The sequence below is a fragment of the Pongo pygmaeus genome, chromosome 17 (assembly GCF_028885625.2).
Source record: "Pongo pygmaeus isolate AG05252 chromosome 17, NHGRI_mPonPyg2-v2.0_pri, whole genome shotgun sequence".
Lineage (NCBI taxonomy): Eukaryota > Metazoa > Chordata > Mammalia > Primates > Hominidae > Pongo > Pongo pygmaeus.
Window position 1 is genome coordinate 77550097 of NC_072390.2, and position 16852 is coordinate 77566948.

Genomic DNA, 16852 nt, shown 5'->3' on the forward strand with positions numbered 1-16852 from the left:
AATTTCATGTTCTACTTTTCTTCACTAAATATTTCATCTACACATTCTCATTTACTGGTGTACTCTCACGATATCTAGGGGCTAAAAAGATTTTATTAATTAATGTTTTCCCATTGTGGAGTATTGGTTGTTTCCCATTGTTCATTTTACATTGCTACAATTGATTTTTTTATAGAAAAGAAAATCAATGTTTTGTGTTTTCATTTTGAGGTACGTTTTCCCAAGTGAAACTATTGGATCAAAGGGTCTAAAGTGTTTGATGCCAACTCACATAGTGTCAGATTCCTTTTCTATAAGAATACACAAGCCGGGCACGGTGGCTCATGCCTATAATCCCAGCACTTTGGGAGGCCGAGGCAGGTGGATCACCTAAGATCAGGAGTTCAAGACCAGCCTGGCCAACATGATGAAACTCTGTCTCTATTAAAAATACAAAATTAGCCAGGCGTGGTGGCACATGCCTGTAATCCCAGCTACGCAGGAGGCTGAGGCATGAGAAATGCTAGAACCCAAGGGTTGGAAGTTGCAGTGAGCCAAGAGCGCACCACTGCACTTCAGCCTGGGCGACAGAGTGAGACTCTGTCTCAAAAAAAAAAAAAAGAATACATCTATTGTTAGTACCACTAGCAATATATGAATATCCAGTCCCCTTCATGCCAAATGGATTTTTTTCTTTTTCTTTTTTTTTTTTTTTTTTTTTTTGTGAGACGAGTCTTGCTCTGTCGCCAAGGCTGGAGTGCAGTGGTGCAATCTCGGCTCACTGCAATCTCGGCTCACTGCAAGCTCCGCCTCCCAGGTTCACGCGATTCTCCTGCCTCAGCCTCCCAAGTAGCTGGGACTACAGGCGCCTGCCACCACATCCGGCTGATTTTTTGTATTTTTAGTGCAGACGGGGTTTCACCATGTTAGCCAGGATGGTCTCAATCTGACCTCGTGATCCGCCTGCCTGACTTTTTTCTTTCTTTTCTTTTTCTTCTCTCTTTTTTTTTTTTTTAGTTTCATAGATATGCAATATTTCTTGAAAGAATTGTTTTAAATCTGTATTTCTGAAGTTGAATTTAGGGGAGAGCCTGTGCCCCTGATGCCACCCTAAAGTGTCAGAGCTTCTTCACCCGGACAGCCTCCTTACACACACGTATGAACCCAAAGAGGGAAGTTTCTTCAAGATCCAAGCCCAGACAGCCAGCTGACACATGCCTGTGACTGGCTTAAAGGAAAGTGTGTAGCCGCTCTGGAGCATGGCACGGCAATCATTAGTTTAGTACCTGGCAAAGGGTAGACCATCCAGAAGTAGGCGCTGAGCTAGCTACATTGTGGAGCCTGAAGGACAGTGTGATGCTGCGAGCCCTTCCTCCCCAAAGCTGCATAGCAACTACACATGCCTCCTGAACAGCTTTTCTTACCCCGTCTTCTGTTCTAAGTACGGCAACTACTTGTCCTAAATCTGCTAACATTTCAAACAGGTGGTCCAGTTGTCCCCAGAAAGTGCACCCATTCTTTTGAGATCACATGTCCCAAATTTGGACTGGGGACATGTGGTCACTACTATTTTGATGTATTGGTCTCCCACACTCCACTAGAACGCAAGCTTATTAAGAGTAAGGACTGTCTTATTCATCATTCCAAACCTGTATCATCCCTTTTCTACAACCTACACCATCCTTTAATTATAAAGTTGGTTCTACTTGCTCTCTTGTCACTTAGAGAGTTGCTATTCTTTGAAAATACAGATCCTAAAATAGCTCCATCTCTTTTCTCTCTTCCAAACTGTGTGTGTGTGTGTGAAAATGGGTTCCAAAAATATAATTTTCTTTAATATGTTATATGTAGCAATAGAGAAGCAAAAGGCAATAATATGCCCAGTAAGCATTGCCTACCAAACTAATTCTGAATACTTTATTGTCCTTCTGACAACTGAAGAACGGTACTTGAAAGTCAAAAATTTCACTGCTTTCACACAGTATACAAATTGAAGCTCACATGGCCAATGAAAGATATTAGCCAGAGGTGTCAGTTATATAAAGAGTTTCAGCACAGTGCTATAAATATATAGCTCTCAATAAATATTATAAAGATGAAAATACTGAACACACTTTTTTTTTTTTTTTTTTTTGAGACGGAGTCTCGCTCTGTCACACAGGCTGGAGTGCAGTGGCGCGATCTCAGCTCACTGCAAGCTGCACCTCCCGGGTTACGCCATTCTCCTGCCTCAGCCTCCTGAGTAGCTGGGACTACAGGCGCCTGCCACCATGCCCCGCTAATTTTTTGTATTTTTAGTAGAGACGGGGTTTCACCGTGTTAGCCAGGATGGTCTTGATCTCTTGACCTCACGATCTGCCCGCCTCGGCCTCCCAAAGTGCTGGGATTACAGGTTGTGAGCCACTGCACCCAGCCTAAACATGCTTTTATAAATGACATACTAGTATAGCATATCCATACAGCAAATCCTCTAGAGTATCAGAAGAATAATTCTGGCAAATGCTTTGATTCTAAACTCTCCACATTCCGCTGACTTCAACAGAGATCCCAGCACCTAACATTGTCTTCCAGACTCCTCCTCCTGCTATGACAGGAGCCTGAAAGACTGAAGGGAGTCAGTCTTGTTGAACTGGCACAGTCTTCAATATGCAAGGAGACCATAGCATCCTCAACCTAGAGCTCAAATCCAAGCTTTGGCGACTGGACCAAAACATCTAGATGGTGAGGTGAGGGTGAAGGGGATGGCTAATCGTTTCCAGAATGGTAAGTTTCACTTGGTAGGAATTGTCTTTCATTCTCCAGCAGGGGTTTTTAATTCTCCCCCAAAGAATTTAAATGACAAATTCAAGATAAATGAGGAAAGTGTCCTTTGGAAAATAAACATCTACCATCAGTCCCATTTGTGGGTTCCCAGGACAGCTGGTACGAATCAAGGGGAATATGAAACATCTTCCGCATCTCTTGACTCACATCTGGCCCCAACCCAGCGCCTTCTGAGTCTAGAAGACTTTACATCTCACAGTTTCCTCTGCCGGGGCGCCCCGCAGGCCTGCTTGGACAGCTGTGGCTTGCCGGCACGAAGGCCACGAAGCTGCAGATCAACCAGTGAGTATGTGTTCTGTCCTCTTTCCAACTTCCTGCGCAACCTGAGCTCCAGACGTGATGCACAGCAGAGTGGCGCAGGCCGGGGTCTCTCGGTGCTAATTCTGAGCGCGGCTCCTAGAGGCCAAAGACAGGCGAGGCAGGAGCGCCGCCGCTATTGGAGGATGGAGGCAGGGAATATGGACTGAAGTCCAGAGTGACACCCGGAAGTCTCCATATGGCACAACCCCAGCTGGCCATCAGGAGCAGGAAAAGCAAGGCAGCACGACCAGGAAAGGGGTCAGGAATGAGTCTGAAAGGCTGGACCTTGGGACGGCAGGAAGGGCTCCACGCTGAGAGCACCGGCTTGGACGGCCGTCAGAGTAAGCAGCAAGGGCTAGGTAGAGCTCAGTTCTGGACACTGGGCGAAGCGGGAGAGATGTTCTGGGACCCCCCCAGTCTTCACTGAGGGATCCTGGGCTCCAATTATGGTTCAGTCATTCAATGCATAGACCAGGCTCTTCTCTTGGCTGGCCAGAGTCCCAGGGGCTAGGAGCCTGGCACTGTATGAGACACGCATGCACCCCCTCCTGCGGAATATATTTTGAGGAGGGAGTTTTTAGGAGGAAGAGTTGGGGGTGATAGAAAAACTTGCCATTTAACTACAACCCAGAACCCACACCTGAACTAGTAACTTAATTCTCATTTTTAAAATTTTCATTATTTTTTAGAGATAGGGTCTCGTTCTGTCGCCCAGGCTGGAGTGCAGCGCCCAGGCTTGAGGCGCTCGCTGCAGCCTCAAACTCCTGGGCTCCTGAAGGTCCTCCCACCTCAGCCTCCTGAGTAGCTGGGATTATAAGTATGCACTATCCTCTTGCCTCAGCCTCTCCAAGTGCTGGAATTACAGGCGTGGGCCAAGGTGCCTAGCTGTGACTTAATTCTAAACTTTGCCAGATTGTTAATCAATTTCTTATCTTCCCCATATTCGGCTCAAGTAAGAGATGGGGCAGTGTCTAAGGAACCTCAGTGGACTCAGCCAGGAAAGCTGCGAAGAAGCCTCAGGTATTTGTACACACGTGTTCATAACAGCATTATTCATCGTAGTCGAAAGGTAGAAACAAGCCAATGCTTTGGATGGATGAACGGATAAAGAAGATGTGGTCCATACATACAGTAGAGTGTGAGTCAGCCTTTACAAACAAGGGGATTCTAAAATATAGAAATACAATTAAAATTTTTACAAAGAAAGGGAAATCTCCATCCGATAACAACATGGATGAACCTTAAAGATATTATGCTAAGTGAAATAAAAGGACAAATACTGTATGATTCCACTTCCATGAGGCATCCAAAGTAGTTAATTTATAATATATAGAGATAGAAAGCAGAATGGGGGTTGCCAGGGGCTGGGTGGAGAGGGAAAGGGGACTTGTTTAACGGGCACAGAGTTGCAGGTTTGCAAGACGATAAGAGTTCTGGAGACGGGTTGCACAACCACATGAATACAGTGGTTAGCATACAGAACTGAATGGGGAGTTACTGTTGAATGGATACACAGTTTCAGTTTGGGAAGATAATGCATAGTGGAGATAGTTGCATAAGGAAATGAATGTACTTAGTGCCACATAACTGTACACTTAACATGGTTAAAATGGTGGCTTTTATGTTACGTAGATTTTACCAGAGTTAGGAAAAAGAAAACATTAAAAAAAAGGTATGGTTCCTTCAAACTCAGAACCTTTCTGTAGGGAAGCCGTGTTCCCCAGCTAGCATAGCAGCTCCTCAAAGTTTAGGAAACAGCAAAGGATAAATTATAGTGAAAAATACAAAACCAAACTAGGAAGAAGCAGATGCAGGGGAAATAAAGAGGGGTTGGCACCTCTTTGAGCTTTGCCAGTGGCTCCCAAAGGTCAGCGTGCCTCAGAATACTGAGAGGGCTTGTGAAAACATGGATTGAATTTCTTTTTTTTTCTTTTTTTTTTTGTTTTTACATAAAATCTTTCAGAAAAGATGCGTTTGCATTTCTAACAAGTTCCCAAGTGATGCTGATGTTGTAATTCGGGTACCACACTTTGAGAACCGCTGGCCTATCCAAATCTCTTTAACTATCAAAACCACAGTCGGGGGTTCTCAAATTTCCATAAGAAGATTTACCTGCAATGTTTGTTGTAATTCCAGATTCCTAAGCCCTGTAAAAATATGTTATTTTTAAAGCTTCCCCCCCCCCCCGATTCTGATACATCAGGTGCTCATTCCATAGGCTGATAAATGCTGCCCTAAGCGTGCATTAATTAGCCCAGTGGTTCTCAAAGTGTGGTCTGTGGACCACCAGCCACAGCATTACCTGGGTACTAATTCGAAAACCAAACCTCAGTGCCCACCCTGACCTACTGAATCAGATACTCAGGGAGTGGAGCCCGGCAATCTGTGTTTCAACAAGCCCTTTGGGTGGTTCTGATTCACACTCAAGTTTGAGAACCACTGAGTTAGATCTTTAACAACTCTTTTCTCATTCATATACTGATGGTAAGCAAGAGCTTTTGGACAATGGATGGGAAGTTTCACCATGTATGTGACCAGGGCTGGCTCTGTTGCCTAGGCTGGAGTGCCATGGCGCAATCATGGCTCACTGCAGCCTTGATTTCCCAGGCTCAAGTGATCCTCCCGCCTCAGCCTCCTGAGTAGCTGGGACTGCAGGCAGGCACCACCACACCTGGCTAATTTTTGTATTTTTTTGTAGAGATGGGGTTTCGCCATGTTGCCCAGGCTGGTCTCCAATTCCTGAGCTCAAGTAATCCTTCTGCCTCAGTCTCCCAAAATGCTGGGATTACAGGTGTGAGCCGCCACACTTGGCCTATTCCTTTTTTTTTTTTTTTTTTCATATTGGCCTAGAAATGTGATTTGTATATTCTTGGGGTTGGAAAAGTTAATGAAGAGATTTAGAAATACTCTGATACTGGAGGCCACATCTAACATAATTGATAGAAACTTCAAGGAAAGGGCTGCACAGTGGCTCACACCTGCAATCCCAGCACTTTGGGAAGCCGAGGCGGGGAGATCACTTGAGATCAGGAGTTCGAGGCCAGCCTGGCCAACGTGGTGAAACCCTATCTCTGCTAAAATACAAAAATTAGCCGGGCATGGTGGTGCATACCTGTAATCCCAGCTACTTGGGAGGCTGAGGCAGGAGAGTCACTTGAACTCGGGAGGCAGAGGATGCAGTGAGCTGAGATCATATCACTGCACTCCAGCCTGGGTGACAGAGCAACACTCTGTCTCAAAAAAGAAAAAGAAAAAGAAACTTCAAGGAGGCAAATTTTGGCTTAGGAAGAGGAGCCACTTTCTCCCATTGGAAGGGCTGTGGCCATGAGCAAGCTGTTCTTGGGGATGTAGTGAGTGGGCTGTTGTGGGAGGTGGTCCGTTTGCAGGTCATAAGGAAATCTAAGAACAAACTAGACTGGGTCAAGGGTTCCCGATGACTGTCTAAACAACTTCAATATCAGGATCACCCAGGACTATTAAAATCCATTCTGGAGTGGCACCCACAAAGATTCGGCTGGGGCATACCTGGGGAGGGCGACTCTCATTGCATCGATTCTCAGGTGATTCCAAAGCACCTGATCTGAGAATTACTAAACCAGATATATTTGATGTCCTTTCTAAATTATTGGGCTGTACAAAAGAGGATGGAAAGATTAGTTGTTTTTGTTTTGAGTTGGAGTTTTGCTCTTGTCACCCAGGCTGGAGTGCAATGGCACAATCCTGGCACACTGCAACCTCCACCTGCCAGGTTCAAGCGATTCTCCTGCCTCGGACTCCTGAGTAGCTGGGATTACAGGTACCCACCACCATGCCCAGCTTTTTTTTTTTTTTTTTTTTTTTGTATTTTTAGTAGAGATGGGGTTTCACCATGTTGGCCAGGCTGGTCTCGAATTCCTGACCTCAGGTGATCTACCCACCTCGGCCTCCCAAGGTGCTGGGATTACAGGTGTGAGCCACCATGCCCAGCTGAAAGTTTAGTTTCTAAGGGTTGGAAAGTGAGAAAAGATTAAAGAATTTTCTTCTGCAGATAAGAGGTCTACATTAAAAACTAACATGGATGATGGTGTCTTCAACTCCACTAACAGTGCCTGTAAGAAATGGATTTAAACTACGGCAGAAAGGATTGTATTAAAGGAAAAAAAATTCTTGGCAATAAGGATTATTAAACACTGGGATGAGCTAAAATAGTTGATTGTGGAAGATTCTTCTCTGGAGAATTTTTAAAGGTTGGCTTCTCATCTGTCTGGAATGATGCTGGGGGAACATTTTAAATTCTCTCCTAACCATGATTCTGATGTTCACATCTACATAACAGCACATTAAACTAATAGGGACTCTGTGTCCCTCAAGCTTATAAAAGAATCATAAGTGGAAGCTTCCCTCACTATTAGATTGCTAGTAAAACAGAATTAGCAAGTGGTGAATAGACACAATATTAATACACTAATAAGATCTTGGTTTCAATAGGAGGAAAGCCCAACGTCTCGTTTGCCAGTCACTGAATCTTCTGTGAATGATTTAAGAGGCTTCAGCTTTTTTCCACAGATTTGTCCTGTGGGAACCAAGTCTCCAATAAAGAAAAATAAGAAATCAACTTCTAGGCTGGGCGCGGTGGCTCACGCCTGTAATCCCTGCACTTCGGGAGGCCGAGGCGGGCGGTTCACCTGAGGTCAGGAGTTTGAGTCCAGCCTGACCAACATGGAGAAACCATGTCTAATTTTTATATTTTTAGTAGAGGCAGGGTTTCACCATATTGGCCAGACTGGTTTGTAAAAATACAAAATTAGCTGGGCGAGGTGGCACATGCCTGTAATCCCAGTTACTTGGGAGGCTGAGACAGGAGAATCGCTTGAACTCAGGAAGTGGAGGTTGCAGTGAGCCAAGGTGGCGCCACTGCACTCCAGCCTGGGCAACAAGAATGAAACTCTGTCTCAAAAAAAAAAAAAAAAAAAAAAAAAAAAAGAAATCAACTTCTACCTGATCATATCTTTCTGTGGTTCTGATTTTAAGTTACAGTTGGAATTAGACATCAAGGCAAAGGTTGCTGAAAAGGGAAGATCTTAAAGTAGAAAGAGAGCCAGGAAGGAAGCCTCTGAACAAACACAGATAGGAATAGCAGCTTGAAAGAACAGGCCCCCACCCTGCATATAAAGTGGGGAGCTGACACTGCGCCAGGACAGAGGCGTCAGAGCCAGCAGTGAACCCAGCTGGGGACGAGGCCAGAAGGGACACAGCCATCACGGGGTTTAAATCTCTTAAGCATTTCTGATTCAGGAAGGATTGTCTTAGTCAGATGCTTGCATTTTTTCAGTAGGCAGCACACCCAAAACTGATGTAGAGGGGCCGGGCAAGGTGGCTTATGTCGGTAATCCCAGCACCCTGGGAGGCCGAGGCAGGAGGATTGCTTGAGCCCAGGAGTTTGAGACCAGCCTGGGCAGCATGACAAAGCCCCGTCTCTACAAAAAATACAAAATTTAGTCAGGCCTGGTGGCATGTGCCTGTAGACCCAGCTACTCAGATGGGAGAAGCACCGGAACCCGAGGAAGTCAAGGCTGCAGTGAGCTATGATCACACCACCGCACTACAGCCTGGGCAACAGAATGAGACCGTGTCTCAAAAAAAACAAAACAAAACAAAACCAAAAAAAAAAACGGATGTAGAATTTATGAAACCCTTTCACTCTGTTTAGAAAATCCAGGAGACTCCTTCTGTGAAGAAGCAGGTTTGTAATGTGCGGCATCATAGTTTAAAATGTTTGCCTTGGGCCTGATGTGATGGCTCACACCTGTAATCCCAGCACTTTAGGAGGCTGAGTGGGGAGAATCAGTTGAAGCCAGGAGTTCGAGGCCAGCCTGGGCAACACAGAGAGACCCTGTCTCTACAAATTAAAAAAATTACCCGAGCATGGTGGCATAGGCCTGTAGTCCTAACTACTCAGGAGGCTGAGGCGAGGACTGCTTGAGCCCAGGATTTAGAGCCTACAGTGAGCTGTGATCATGCCACTGCACTCCAGCCTGTGCAACAGAGCAAAATCCTGTCTCCAAAAATTTTAATTTAAAAAAAGTTTGGGGCCGGGCACGGTGGCTCATGCCTGTAATCCCAGCACTTAGAGAGACTAAGGCAGGCAGATCACTGGAGGCCAGGAGTTTGAGACCAGCCTGGCCAACATGCCGAAACCCCGTCTCTACTAATAATACAAAAATCATCCAGGTGTGGTAGTGCACATCTGTAAGTCCAGCTACTTGGGAGGCTGAGGCACAAGAATTGCTTGAACCTGGGAGGCGGAGGTTGCAGGGAGCCGAGATCTTGCCACTGCACTCCAGCCTGGGTGACAAGCGAGACTTTTTTCAAAAAAGTAAAAAATAAAAATAAAAAAAGTTGGCCCTTTTTTTATCAAGTCACTTGGATTAAAACCTTCCTCTACCACTTGACTATGGGCGTGATTCTCAACATCTTTGAGCCTCAGTTTCCTTATTTGAAATAGGAGGACTAATTAGAACTGGGTTATTGAGGTGATTTTATGAGATAATGACTGTGTACAGGGGCAGACAATGGTCAGTGCTCAACAAATGTTAGCTTTCCACCATTTTTCTACAGAACTGCGTGGCTAAACTCTCAGGTTCCCTAAAGCAGTGCCTCCCAAATGCTAGGGTAAGACCTGGCACCAGTCTGTGACAAAGTTTTCAGCATTCCTTGGCAAAGGGGAGGAGTGAGGAGAATGTTGTGTGTGCAGGCTGGTATTCAGTGGCCAAGGACAGTCTTCTTTCTTGGGAAGCAATGCTCTTTCCTCTGAGGATGTACAATGTCCTTTGCTTTTGGAAGTAATGATCATAGTAGAAGATATTTTAAGTTTCATGTTCTTTGCAGCTTTACGTTAGTCTTTAATTTTTTCTTCCTGGACCATGAAATCCAAGGGCCCAGGAACCATTCAAAAGGGTGTGAGAAAATACAAAGAGGGGTGGGCTGGGCAATGGCTCAGTGATTCTGCCTGGTGGTCCAAGGGCGTGAGCGTGGCAGGTGTATCTTGTACTTCTCTTGCCACCACAGACTTTTCTTCGTGCCTCTCATGTTCTTCCTTCTCATGTTTTTTGTTCCTTCACCAATTTCTCCCTCTCATTGGGTATGTTTCTAACTGTATTCTCCCTCTTGCTTTTGCTCCAGCCTGTTAGGCTATTTTCTCTTGTTTGTGGCATTTCCCCCCTTTCCATGCCCTGTTTCTCCTCCCCCTCACACACTTTAGATTTGTTTCTGGTTTTGCAGCTGATTCTTTTTTTTTAAGCCATAAGTGCTGCATCCCCAGGTGTGCCCATGCACCCAGGTGACAGTGGTGGGGGACAGGTACAGGCTGTGTGCAGTGGAGCAGACACTGTGTTCATCCCTTCCAGACAGGGGTTTGTGCTAAAACAGGACAGCAAACGTGGCCCTTTCCTAGTCTGTTTTCTGTTACTTGTTTTTAGTAAAACAAAATACTGGAGATTGGGTAACTTATAAAGAAATGAAATTTATTCTCACATTTCTGGAGGCTGGGAAGTCCAAAAGCATGGCGCTGGCATCTGGCAAGGGCCTTCTTGCTGCATCATCACATGGCAGAAGAACAAATGAGCACCCAAGACATAGAGATCAAATTGGGCCAAACTCATACTTTTTTTTTTTTTTTTGAGATGGAATCTCATTCTGTTGCCCAGGCTAGAGTACAGTGGCACAATCTTGGCTCACTGCAACCTCCACTTCCCAGGTTTGAGCAATTCTCCTGCCTCAGCCTCCCAAGTAGCTGGGATTACAGGTGCCTGCCACTACATCCAGCTAATTTTTGTCTTTTTAGTAGAGGCAGGGTTTCACCATGTTGGCCAGGCTGGTCTTGAACTCCTGACCTCAAGTGATCCTCCTGCCTTGGCCTCGCAAAATGCTGGGACTACAGGCATGAGCCACTGTACCCAGCCAAACATCCTTTTAATCAGGAACCAACTCAGGTGATAACTAACCATTCCCTCAATAATGGCATTAATCCATTCATGAGGGCAGAGCTCTCATGATCTAATCACCTCTCTAGAGGCTCCACCTCTTAATACTGTTACAATGGCACTTATATCTCAACATGAGTTTTGGGGGGACGTTCAAACCACAGCAGCTTTTCAGATGGTTCTGTCTCCACACTCATGACACGTCGTTCATTAATTAAAACATTGCATTTTAGCAATGAAGATCATTCCTCCGGTGGTTGCATTTTTTTCTCCAGAGAGAGCCAGCTAGGCCAACTCATCACATTTTGCCTGGGACTTTCCCGGTTTTAGCACTAAAAGTCCCACAACCTGGGCAACCTCTGGCAAGCTGGGACAGTTGATCACCCTAGAGCCAGTGGCGTTGAACCCCCTACTGGACTGTTGGTCAAAGATTAGGCACAGGTAGGTCTAAGTTCAGATAATGAAACCAATCAGGAGAGATTTCTGGGATCATTTAACCCATACAAGGGCTGGGATCATTTAACCCAGAGCAGAGAAAGCTGAGGTGGGGACGGGAGGGGGCTATTTTGGTAATAACCTTCACGTGTGTTTGCTGAGTGTACTTGAATGTGTGTCCAGCTGCCGTCCATCTCCACCCGAAATCAGAGCCAGAGGAAATGGATGGGAGTGGAGCCCGAATTTACTCACAAAGTTGAATTTCCTCCCAGTAAGTATTCTTAGACACTAGAATGAGTTTCTAAGACAGATTAGGCATTGTCCTTGGCAGTCCTCAGCACAGTAAGTTCCTGAGGGCTTTAAGAGTTTAGGTGTGGCCCGAGAGCTGAGGGGATGGGCAAAACATATTTCCAAGATTCCTTCCAACCCTAGGACTCTGTTTCCATCTACTCACCAATTATGGCTCTAATTATTTTTCTTGTCCTCTTTTGCCCCTGGTTAAACCTTATGATGAGCAAGAAAAAAGTGGTTTGATTATAGTCGCTTTAAGGAACCAGTGAAGCTTCCCCACAGTGTGATGGAGAGGAAAGGTTAGCATGTTTGTTTTTCCCTAAGGAATGCTTACATTTAGAAGAGATTATTTATTGCTCAACTTGGTAACAGCAATATTAAAAATTTAAAACAAAGAGAAAAATTCCCTGTAATCCTACTACTCCAACAGACTAGCCCCCCCTCCCCACTTTTCTTCCCACTCATCATTCTGAGATTTCCTGAGGTGTTTTTTTTTTTCTTTTTTTTTTTTCTTGACAGAGTCTTGTTCTGTCGCCCAGGCTGGAGTGCAATGATGCGATCTCGGCTTACTGCAACCTCCGCCTCCCAGCTTCAAGCGATTCTCCTGCCTTAGCCTCCCAAGTAGCTGGGATTACAGGCGCACACCACCACACCTGGCTAATTTTTGTATTTTTAGTAGAGACGGCATTTCACCATGTTGGCCAGGCTGGCCTCAAACCCCTGACATCAAATGATCCACCAGGCTCAGCCTTTCAAAGTGCTGTGATTACAGGCATGAGCCACTGCACCCAGCTCCTCCCCAGGTCTTCTTAGCATTTAACTTAGCATCCAACTTTACTCATTTAGGATTCTTACATTACAGCAATTGGACCTTATGGAGTAATTAAAGTAAAAAGCAAAGCAAACCGAACTAAAAGGAAATCCTAGTTAAGTGAGTTATTTCTAATTTTTGAAATCAGCTTGTTTTCCTTCATGGAATTGTCTCACATTCTGGGAAATCAAGCTGAGCCATCTGGTGAACGGTTGTTTCCAATCGATAGGCTTTGAGGTTGGTGATGGGTTCTTATTGTTTTAGGGATTTTTCCCTTTCATATAAACAGTTTCCTTTGTTGGAAATTGAGCCCCTGCTACACCAAACCTGAGCATCTCTTTCCACTGTGCTATCCTTTTTTTTTTTTTTTTTTGAGACTGAATTTCGCTCTTGTTGCCCAGACTGGAGTGCAGTAATGTGATCTCGGCTCACTGCAACCTCTGCCTCCTGGGTTCAAGCAATTCTGCTGCCTCAGCCTCCCACGTAGCTGAGATTACAGGCATGTGCCACCACGCCTGGCTAATTTTTGTTTTTTTAGTAGAGACAGGGTTTCACCCTGTTGGCCAGGATGGTCTTGATCTCTTGACCTCGTGATTCACCACCTCAGCCTCCCAAAGTGCTGGGATTACAGGCGTGAGCCACCATGCACAGCCTCCACTGTGCTCTTCTTAAGTTGTTACTCATCGCTGATCCTGGCCCACCAACTCTTAGGTCAGATGCTGACAGTGTAAACTCTGGCTGATCTGATCAGCTCCCCACAGAAGTTCCTTGACTTCTGTCTACCCCGGTGCTGACACAGTTCCCACCCCAGCCCACCACACTTGCACCCATAGTCTCATCCGGGTGACTCTGTGTGTTCACAAACTCAAATGGCTATGAAAAGCTTAGCCAGTGGTAACCAAAGTAACAGGACTGGGGCCAGAAAACATCCTTAACTCAGAGAACAACATCTTGATTCTTGCATGAGTGGTTTTTCAGGTAAGAATATAAAATAGTTTTAGTTTCACCTTTGGATATAAAGTAGATGAAATAAATTATGCTCAAAAGAGGTATAATGTATGAGGCCCTGCATAGATACTGATTTTATCTTTACACAAGTTGTTGTTAAAAAGCAGCAAGGCCATAGAGCAGGATGCAATGTAGAAACCAGTAAAGGGTTTAATATGATGCCTTTTATTACATGATTTAAACAATAAGCCTGGGGTTTTTCCCCACATGGATTCTTCCTTTAAGAAGGAGAACAATGACTTTTGTCGTGTTGTGGTTTCTGCTGGGTATCCATTTAGAGTTACAGGTTAATAGTGATATTAGTGACACCAGCAGAATGTTGCCAAAACTGGGGGAAGTCACTGTATTTCGTATCCTTTTTAAATAGAGGAGGCTCTTCCTTTTTGTTTATATTTTTTCTACCTGGTTTTCCAAATCACAGCTCTATCCATAAACCTCATGCAGTCATCATAAGCAGTAAGTACACTGATGAGACAAATGTTCTGATTTGGTTTCATTATAGACTTTTAATGACCCATCCCCAATCTTACTCTCTTCCCCAGGCTGGAGTGCAGTGGCGTGATCACAGCTCACTGCAACCTCAACCTCCTGGGCTCAAGTGATCCTCCTCCTTCCCCTCCTGAGTAGCTGGGACCACAGGTACATACCACCATACCCAGGTAATTTTTTAATTTTTTTTTTTAGAGATGGAGTCTCACCATATCGTCCAGGCTGGTCTTGAACTCCTGGCCTCAAGTAATCCTCCCGCCTTCAAGCAATCCTCCTGCCTCAGCCTCCCAAAGTGCTGGGATTACAGGTGTGAACCACTGCATCCAGCCAGTACCTTATGTTTTAATGTGTGTTCTTCCAACTCACTTTCCATACCTTCATATACGTAACATCATCTATATAATATAGACTTTAATTTACCAGTGGGCATTGTGCTATACATCTCATTCTACTGATTTTCTTCATCCAGCGTGTTTGTTTGTTTGTTTGTTTGTTTGTTTTTTTGAGACGGAGTCTCGCTCTGTTGCCAGGCTAGAGTGCTGTGGCGCAATCTTGACTCATTGCAACCTCCAGCTCCCTGGTTCAAGGGATTCTCCTGCCTCCGCCTCCCGAGTAGCTGGGATTACAGGCATGTGCCACCATGCCCGGCTAATTTTTGTATTTTTAGTAGAGATGGGGTTTCACTATGTTGGCCAGGCTGGTCTCCATCTCCTGACCTCGTGATCCGCCAGCCTCGGCCTCCCAAAGTGCTGGGATTACAGGCGTGAGCCACTGCGCCCGGCCCATTCAACGTGTTTTTGAGATCTAGCCGTGTTGATAGAAGTAAATCTTATTTACTGCTCTGGCTGCCTTATGGTTTTCCCATCCTATGCATACACCACGTTTTCCTTACCCACCCTTCCACCGAAGGATGGCTTACACTGGCAGACGATGCTACTGCAAACTGACATAAATCTCTTTGTGCGTCTGTCAGAAGGATTCTCTGGGATATTACCCAGGAACTGTACTGCTGGATCACATGAGAGTATACATATGTGCATGTTTTCACAAAATGCTTCCCAACTGACCTTTACAAATGACGACAGAAGGTGACTCCTGCCCATCTGTAGTGTAATGAGGAGTTCCATTTCCCCATGTCCTTGTCAGCACTTGATATCATACAACTTTTTATTTCTTGCCATTCTAATAGTTGTAAGGTAATATCTCATTTTTAACATAATCTCGATTTTTTTGATTACTAATGAGTTTGAGAGTCTCTTCACATATTTATTAACTACTCTGGTTTTACTTCTGGTGCATTTCTTATTTATGCTTTTGCCTACTTAAAACTTTTTTCTTGCAAGTGTCCCTTAGATTTTTCACATTTTAATCTTCAGTCCTGGTTCTGCAAAATATTTTCTTCCAGCCCATCTCCTGTCTGTTACCTTTCATCTAGGGTGTTTACTTTTGATGTTGTTAAATCCAGTAATTTTTCCTTTGAGATTTACACTTTTTGTGCCCTGCTTGAATCAGTTAGCTTTTGCTATGTAACAAACCACGCCAAAGCATAGTGGCTTAAGCCAACAATGATTCATTGCTGTGGGATTGATTGCTTCTTCTGAATGGGGCCTGATGGGCGAGGGCTGGATGATCTGGGGGGCCTCACTCACATCGTGGCCCCAGCTGGGATGGCTGGGCCTCTTACTCCACACGGCCTTTCACCCTCCAACAGGGCAGCCCAGGGTTCCACGCATGGTGGCTCTAGGATTCCAGCGCAGGAGAGGGCAAGCCTGGTGGACCTGGGTTTTCCAAGCCTCTCCTTCTTCACATTTGTTAATGCCCAGTGGACCAAAACAGGCCACATGGCCACGCCCAAATTCAAGGGTCAAATAAAAGCCCCCGCCTCCTATTGGGAGAAGCTGCCAGTGCAGTTGTTACTTTTCTCAATCTACTGTGCCACTCCAAGCTTATAAAGATGTTTCTTCTAGCCAAGTACAGTGGCTCATGCCTGTAATCCCAACACTTTGGGAGGCTGAGGTGGGAGAATCACTTGACATCAGAAGTTCAAGACCACTCTGGGCATCATAGTGAGGCCCTGTCTCTAAAAAAACAATTAACTGGGCATGATGGCTCATGCCTGTAGTCCCACTTACTGGGGAGGCTGTGGTAGAAGGATCACTGTAGCCCAGGAGGTCAAGGCTGCAGTGAGCTATGATCACACCACTGCATTCCACCCTGGGCAACACAGCAAGACTCTTTGTCTTAAAAAAAAAAAAAAAAAGATAGTTCTAGATTTCTTATTAGTAGTTTTATAGTCTTAAAACTATTTGGCTTTTTTTTCTTTATAGTGTGATTTTTAATTCATTGAAATAAATTATTTAAATCTTTATAAACAGTAAATATTAATATATTTGTTATGTATCAGTATAATTATACATTATCATATATTGTTAAAAATAATTTCAGCCAGGCACAGTGGCTCACGCCTGTAATCCCAGCACTTTGGGAGGCTGAGGCGGGTGGATCACCTGAGGTCAGGACTTCGAGACCAGCCTGGCCAACATGGTGAAACCTAGCTCTGCTAAAAATACAAAAATTAGCCAGATGTGGTGGCATGCACCTGTAATCTCAGCTACTTGGGAGGCTGAGGAAAGAGAATCATTTGAACCTGGGAGGCGGAGGTTGCAGTGAGCCGAGATCGTGCCATTGCACTCCAGCTTGGGTGGCAGAGCAAGACTCTGTCTCTAAATAAATAAATTTAAATTTTAAATTTTAT

At 44.9% G+C, this 16852-nt stretch overlaps 1 long non-coding RNA gene across 1 annotated transcript; it reads left to right on the top strand.

Annotated features, from left to right (window-relative positions):
• The first annotated feature begins 2999 nt into the window (after positions 1–2999).
• LOC134738462 (uncharacterized) lies at positions 3000–13578 on the top strand. The gene is made up of 3 exons (XR_010124185.1): positions 3000–3084; positions 11682–11769; positions 12309–13578. It is a non-coding gene; the product is annotated as an uncharacterized LOC134738462 (long non-coding RNA).
• Positions 13579–16852: the final 3274 nt, after the last annotated feature.